We start from the raw sequence: 8,734 nt of genomic DNA on the forward strand, positions 1-8,734 counted from the left end.
ATACTCGTAATTGATTATTGTGTAGGAGAACGCGATTTTCGATGCCATTCGGGCTATCTTTAGGGATTCATATAGGTGTTGCCTTACCGGAAGTGACGCTCCGGAAACCATAGGAATTGACAAGCCACGGAACTTACGGGCCCTAATTTCTGATCCCAAGCATTAGACACGCCTTGACTAGGAACCACGTAGTCTAAGTACTTCACGGGTCGGTCACACTACACGTAGTCGTCATTGCAAGAGTAAATCATTAACCGTATATGATACGGATTAATTTTATCTGAGAGTTTTAAACCATAAACTCACAAAGGCTAACAACTTCTCTAGCTAACTAGAAGGAGTGGATCCCAAATTCATGGACTAAATCCATAGGAATAACAAAATCCCCATTGTTGAAGGATGAACCTTAACAAGCTTCTTGAAGAAGAATTTTAGTTGATTGATAAAAAGTTGAAAAACCATTACAAGGAAGAGATGAATTTATATCATCTCAAAAACCCTAATAGCCTAATTACATAAAGGGTAGAATTACATAATTAATTAAAGCATAAAGATAAGGGTAAATGGGGTAAAGATAAGTGGAGGGGGTTGATTTGAAGGTGGGAGAGGAGCTGAGGGACCAAATGTGTAAATAACAAGGAAGCTGAAGTAAGGAGCAAGTTGCTGAAAAGTGGAACTACGCCCTGCGTGTCCAACAGTACGCCCTGCGTGTCTTGGCTGATGAATTCTTCTCAGGATCAGACACTCCAATACGCAGGACGTGTCCAACAGTACGCCCTACGTGTCTTGGCTGATGACTCTTCTCCAGATCATTCCCTTTTTACACGCGGAGCGTGTTTTCTTCCACGCGGGGCGTGCCCCATCCACGCCCTGCGTAAGTGACCTTCTGGACTTTCTCCGGATCACTCTCAAGAACACGCGGGGCGTGTTCATCTACACACGGGGCGTGTCTGAGCAGATGCATTGTATTATTTTGGCCTCTTTAATCGCTTGTTGCTCGCACTTGGTTCTTCCTCCGGCTTCCCTCGCTCGGACTCGATCCTAGGGAAAGATGCTCCGCATCAGTATATATATTTGGAGTCATTGTTTGTCATATTTATAACTTATCGCTATCCATATCATCTCGTAGAGTTTTGCTATATAAACTTGTCTCACCCGTAGTTAGGAGTAGTTTATATAGCAAAACTCCTACAAATATATATACGGGTGAGACAAGTTTATATAGCAAAACTCTACGAGATGATATGGATAGCGATAAGTTATAAATATGACAAACAATGACTCCAAATATATATACGGTTAATGATTTACTCTTGCAATGACGACTACATGTAGTGTGACCGACCCGTGAAGTACTTAGACTACGTGGTTCCTAGTCAAGGCGTGTCTAATGCTTGGGATCAGAAATTAGGGCCCGTAAGTTCCGTGGCTTGTCAATTCCTACGGTTTCCAGAGCGTCACTTCCGGTAAGGCAACACCTATATGAATCCCTAAAGATAGCCCGAATGGCGTCGGAAATCGCGTTCTCCTACACAATAATCAATTACGAGTATCAAAACAAGTAACAAACATCAACACATATATAGAAAAAGAGATTATGAATCATAAATTATAAATATGGAGAATATAAATATGAAATACAACCAAGCCTGGTACATAGGAAGAGTACAAGCTAATTAGCAAGTGAAAAGGGAAGAATCCACCCTCGGAACTAGCTAACCGGACTCAAGGCCGTCTCTTAGGACTTGGAGGTGGAACTTTCGAGCTTGGTGAACGGAGGTGGAATGGAACTTTGACGGGATGCCGGAATCGACGAACAAGCTCTCAAGGTGATAGAGTTTAGCTATATAAAGCCTAAAAACAAAATCTAAAACTATGAAACAAGAGTTTAATCTATAACAAGAGTTTTGTATATCAAAAGAGAGGTGTGAAATGAGTGCTAGTCACTCTTATTTATACACATCAAGCTAGGGGCAAAATCATAATTTCACAAGGTACAAGCATGGAGCAACATAGCCTTCAATAATTTCCTACATGTGGACCTAAATCGGATTTTGTTGTCTCAACCACGCCCCGCGTATATTGATGTACGCCGTGCGTGTTTGAGCTCCTGGCTTAAAAGAGCTCGAAATACACCATTTATGCCCTGCGTATCCTGAAACACGCCTCGCGTACCGATGGTTGACTTAGGAGACAATGCAGTCTGACTTTCAGGATTAGGCTTATCATTTCTGACATATGTCGCACGCCTCGCGTGGTGGTTGATACGCCCCGCGTATCGGTGACTAGATCCCACATGGTGCCTATGGATAGAACAATTATTTCTGACCAAGTGTTCCACGCCCCGCGTGAAGGGTGATACGCCCTGCGTATGTCGGTGGATTTTCGCCCCTTGCTCGTACCTGAAATACAATTCTCGAGAGCCGAGTTAGCTTGACGTTTTATTTTCTAAATTAATCAAAAATAAGGAAAATTAACCGAAAGTACGGAATTTATTTTTATTTCGTTATTTTATTAACACACTCTATTTTTGTAATTTAACTTATTTATTTCATCTAGAATTAGACCGTAAATCACGCTAAAAGATAGAGACGAAACGCCCCTATCAGGGCATCATGGAACAATGTATGTATCCTGTTGGAACAATGAATATGTATTTTGTTGGAACAATATGTGATTCCTAGTAGAAGAATGTATGTATTCTGTTGGATTGTACAATATAAAAATAATGTTGGAACATAAAATAATATTAGTGTTTTTGTTAGAACAATATAAGGTTCCTTTTTTTAACAACATAAGTATTCTGTTGGAACAAGAGGAGCAGTAAATAAAAAAATTCTTGCTTTTATATAAATGCAAAGAAAATAAAAGTTAATAACATTTATACATGTCTAATGTAGCATAAGAATATGTATAAGAACAATATAAGTATTCTTTTCAATGTAAGGATTATGTTGGAACAAGTAATTTTTTTTTAAAAAAACATGCTATATTAAAGAATTTAAGTATTTCCCTTGGAACAATATGAAATTCTAGTTGGAACAATACATGTTTTCTTCTGGAATAAGGGATCAGTAATTCGGAATAATAAAGTATTCTTTTGAAATCAGTTTGCTTTTGATGCTTCATCCTGTAAAATAGAAAATCAAATGAAATATTAATTACTGTTTATTTGAATATAAATAATGCATGCTATATGGTTCATTAAAGTTGTCATTTTTGATTAACTGAATATAGATTTACTTTAGTGTACATTAAATAAATCTCAGAAAATTGGTGAAGAAGCTAGATAATAAAATCGGTGATCTGTGTGAGCTGAGGAGAAGAAAATCGATCGATAATGATGACGAAGGAATGTTTGAATCGCGTTTTTTGTCTGAGGGAGGAAGGAGGCATGTTTCTGTTGGAACCGCATTTTAGGTTAGCGTGTTTTTGTGTTGAGATTCTTTACCAAAACTATATAGTTTTATTATGTCATACTATAAGTTCTTTGCCACACTATAAGCCCTTGTCACACTAGATCTCACCCCATATATATATATATATATATATATATATATATACACACACACACATACACACACACACCTGCAATCTCCCTTTTGTTTTTCTTCTCGTCTCTTTCCCCTCTTTTCTCAAAGCCTCATCATCTATCAAATACACAACTTTTCTTATTTTGTGAATCTATTTTGAAGGGGAAGAGGGAAGTTTGTCTTCCGTCTTCGTCCTCCCACCGGATTAGATTTGTTGTGTTTTTTTTATTGTTGTTATTTTCTTTTCTGTCTATGTTCATATATTTAATCTGATCTCTTTATTCGTTTGAATTGTATCTGCTCTCTATTATTCTTTAGTTTATAACTTTTTCGAATTTAGCACGAGTCGAAACAGTTTATCTTGTCTATGGATCAATTGATCTACGTGGTTGCAACGAAAAAAAGGATTCACATCCGAATGTTCGAAATGGCCTAAATGACGATGATTGGATTGCAGATACTTTTCTACGAATTTGGATTTACGAGAAGTATACGGTTTCTTGTTCTTTTGTGTTTTTAATACATTTTATTATTATTTTTGCTATTTGTGGTCATTTTAGTCCCTTTATGGATCTTGTAAGGTTTTATTCCTTATACTTTTTTTGGATGTACTTCTTGTTTGTTTATTTATTGAATAAAGGGTTAAGGTGCAAAAATATCCCTATATTCACCCATGGTCACTGAACTTCAATTCTTAACGGAATGGCAATTGAACTTTACATTTTGTTATATCGGTGGCCACTGATCAACCTTTTTCAACTATTAACGCCCTTTTAACCGGTTGTCTCTCTCCTTCCTCATTTCTTAAACATTTTATACCCATTTTACCCTTATTAAACATTGGAATTAGAACACCACTTATCATATCAATCCAAAGGTTTCTCTCGCCTTTTCACTTCACGTTTCATCACATTCTTACTCACGCTTCATCTCTCAGAAGACAGACAGCCTTGTTCTTCAATTTCTCCTCCATAAAACCTTCCTAAAACCCTAACATTACTGAAGCATTAACGAAAGCCAGTAACGAAAAGCAGTACGATTTGTGCGAAGAGTACTTGTTAGAAATGTGGGATCACAAACATAAAATAGGGACGTGATTAATCACTGTCCTTAAGGAAATATTATCCCCCACTATCAATTGCTATTGGGTTTCTGACTAAGTTTCCTCTAGGATTTTCCTAACATGAAAGTAATGATAGCAATTTCATTAATTTCCCTACGAACGTATTTGAATAATTAAAACAGTAAGTGAAAAGGTATGAAGGATTGCGGATATTTATAACCAAAAAGTTTGTTGTCAAACAGTTATAAAACTGTTTTATCTTTATCCAAAATACAGATGTCTCTAGACAATACAGATGTCTCTGGAAAATACAGATGTCTCTAGACAATATAAAATACAGATTTCCTTCTTATTCTTTCCATGTGGAATTCCCACAACACAAATATTAAAGACTAATATACAACAATCCCCCACTTAGGCTTTACGTATTAGTGTTTAAATAAATCTCATTAGAGTTATGCATAAATGTTGGTATCTTGCGATTTGGACCTCCACTTAGTGTAATCCTTTAAGGAAAAACGAAATTAATGGCGGCTTGCTGCTTTTGAGCCATAATCCCTTTTGTTATACCAGAAGTATTACACACATAACTTCTATATAAATGTACGTTCATAGAAATGGTAGCACTATTATGGCCATGTGCTCATCCTAGACTTCATGGACAGTTATAAAAGTAGACCTCGCTTTCATTAGGAGCGGCACCACTCCTTCTGTCCATATAGGTGAAGTTCAAATATAACACATGAAGCTTCATTAAGAGTCTAAGACTCACCCTAATAATCATATACTATAAAATTTATTATTACAGTTAATATATCAATCAGTTATCAACAACTTGTTTTTACCACATTGAACCTTTACATAGTGATAATACTATACATAGGTTGGGTTTCTGTTGTTGCTGATGTAATCATACAGGTCTCAAACCAATCTCTTTGGACATTTTATATACTATGTCCCTTGGAAGTCCTTTTGTGAAAGGATCTGCCAAATTATTACAAGACTTAACATATATGACGGTAATAATCCCATATGATATTAACTGTCATACATACGAATGTCTTAAGCTAATATGTCTATACTTTCCATTATATATCTTGTTATAAGCTCTAGACAAAGTAGCTTCACTATCGCAGTTCAAAGAAATGGCTGACATCAGTTATGGCCACAACTTAATATCTAATAGCATATTCCTCAGCCATTCAGCTTCTTTTCCTGCTGCTGCTAAGGCCAAAAATTCAGCCTCCATTATGGAATGAGTAATACAAGTTTGTTTCTTTAAAGCCCAAGAAACAGCTCCTCCACCAAGCATAAAAATCCAACCACTTGTGGACTTACTATCACCTATACTATTTATCCAACTAGCATCTGAATAACCCTCAAAAACTGCTGGAAATTTATTATAATATAATCCAAGGTTTTTGGTTCTTTTTAAGTAACCTAAAACCCTACCAATTTCTTTCCAATGTTCATGACTCGGATTACTCGTAAATCTAGAAAGTTTACAAACAGCAAATGCAATATCTGGTCTAGTACTATGTGATGCATACATCATACTTCCTATCGCACTTGCATACTCAAGTTGAGCAACACCTCTTCCTTCATTTTTACTAAGTTTACAAGATGAATCATAAGGGGAATTAGCCTTTTTAAACTTTAAGTGCTCAAATTTATTAAGCAAATTTTCAATATAATGAGATTGACTCAATGCAAAACCCCCACTATGTTTTATAGCCTTGATACCTAAGATAGTATCAACTTCATTTAAATCTTTCATTTTAAAACATGAACTCAAATAGTTCTTAGTCTCATCAATTCCTTTCATATTGGTTCCAAAGATTAACATGTCATCAACATATAAACATATGATGACACCATAATCTTTTGTAAATTTAGAGTAAATGCACCTATCTGCTGAGTTATAAGTAAAACCATGTGACAAAATAACAGAATCAAATTTTTTGTGCCATTGTTTAGGCGCTTGTTTTAATCCATACAAGGATTTAACCAATTTGCAAACTTTATTTTCATTTCCAGGGAGAACAAAACCCTCAGGTTGTTTCATATACACTTCTTCTTCTAAATCCCCATTTAGAAAAGTTGTTTTCACATCCATTTGATGTACGTATAGACCAAAAGTAGAAGCTAAAGCCATAAGTACTCTAATGGATGTAATTCTAGCCACGGGTGCATAAGTGTCAAAATAATCTACCCCTTCTTTTTGAGTAAAGCCTTGTGCAACCAATCTAGCTTTGAAAGAATTTATAGATCCATCTGTATTATACTTAATCCTAAATACCCATTTGCATCCAACAGTTTTGGACCCCGGAGGCAAGTCCGTAATATACCAAGTATTGTTTGATATCAATGAATCCATTTCATCATTGATTGCCTCTTTCCAAAAAGCTGAATTTCTAGAAGCCATTGCTTCTTGAAAAGTTTTGGGATCATCTTCTACAGTAAGTATAATTGGTATTTTATTAGTAACATCATTTCTATTTCCCTCCACCAGAAAGAGAATAGCTTGAGAATTAATAAAATCTGGACCTAAATTCTTCTCTTTTCTAGTTCTTTCACTTCTTCTAGGTTCATTAGAAGAATCAGGCACAACTCTTTTTCCCATTTGAGTTTGAAGAAATTTGTGGTGCTATTGAGGTTTCTATTCCTGTGGAATCGCCACGAAATTTATTTTCAAAGAATTCAGCATCTCGTGATTCCACTGTAACATTAGAATCCAAATCCAAAAACCTATATGCTTTTGAATCTTCAGCATAGCCCAGAAAAACACTTTTCAAAGCCCTTGGTCCTAATTTAGTTTTCTTAGGATCTGGAACCTTGTAATATGCAAGACAACCCCACACCTTAAAGTAACTTATATTAGGTTTCCTTCCTTTCCAAATTTCATAAGGTGAAACCTTAAATTTCTTAGAAGGTACTCTGTTGTGTATATGACATGCGGTTAGCAAAGCTTCTCCCCACAAATTAAGTGGCAAATTTGCATTAACAAGCATTGCATTTAGCATATCCCCTAAAACAGCATTTTTCCTTTCAGCAACTCCATTTTGTTGAGGTCTATAAGGAGCACTAACCTAATGTATAATTCTACTAGATTCACAAAAAGAAGAAAATTCTGTAGGAAAATACTCCCCACCTCTATCACTGCGTAGAATTTTAATTTTCTTATTCTTTTGTGTCTCTACCATGGCTTTATAACATTTAAACATTTCAAATGCTTGGTCTTTTGTTTTTAACAAATAAACATAGGTAAAACGAGAACTATCATCAATGAAAGTTATGAAATACCTATTACCTCCTCTAGTTAAATTTCCATTAAATTCACAAATATCAGAATGAATAAGTTCTAATATTTCTGTACTTCTTTCAATTTTAGGAAATGGTTTCCTTTTCATTTTTGCTTTAACACATACCTCACATTTATCTTCATGATCATTACCATAAGATATCATTCCATTTTTAGACATATATTTCATGGTTCTATAATTGGTGTGTGCTAAACGATTATGCCACAAATGAAAAGAAGTACATTCAATTGCATGCACAAGAAAATAAGCAGAATTCTCAACTTTATTGATAGACAATTTGAACATTCCATCACAGACATAACCTTTCCCAACAAATGCTTCAGCCTTAGACAAAATTATTTTATCAGATTCTATTACAGCCTTTAACCCCTTCTTATATAACATAAAACCAGAAACTAAATTCTTCCTAATTTGAGGAACATGAAGAACATTGGTGAGAATAACTTTCTTTCCAGAAGAAAACTGAATTTCAACAGTCTCGGTTCCTTGAACCTTGGAAGAGTGATGATCACCCAACATAACTTCATGGTCTGGAGAAGAATCAATATAAGTCTTGAAGAGTCCTTTGTTGTTGCAAACATGAGTAGTTGCACCAGAATCATACCACCAATCATTGCTTATGGAAAGAGATGCCATATGCCATTCTTGGATCATACCAATCTGCAACTCAGAAACCATGGCAATAATTTCATTATTATCAACATGTTCAACAACATTTGCTTTTTCCTCACTCTCCTTCTTATTCTGGTTTTTGTTATCCTTCTTCTTGGGGTTGTTATAGAATCTTTTGATGTGTCCTTTTTCACCACAATTAT

This window comes from Euphorbia lathyris, chromosome 2 (assembly GCF_963576675.1).
Source record: "Euphorbia lathyris chromosome 2, ddEupLath1.1, whole genome shotgun sequence".
Classification (NCBI taxonomy): Eukaryota; Viridiplantae; Streptophyta; class Magnoliopsida; order Malpighiales; family Euphorbiaceae; genus Euphorbia; species Euphorbia lathyris.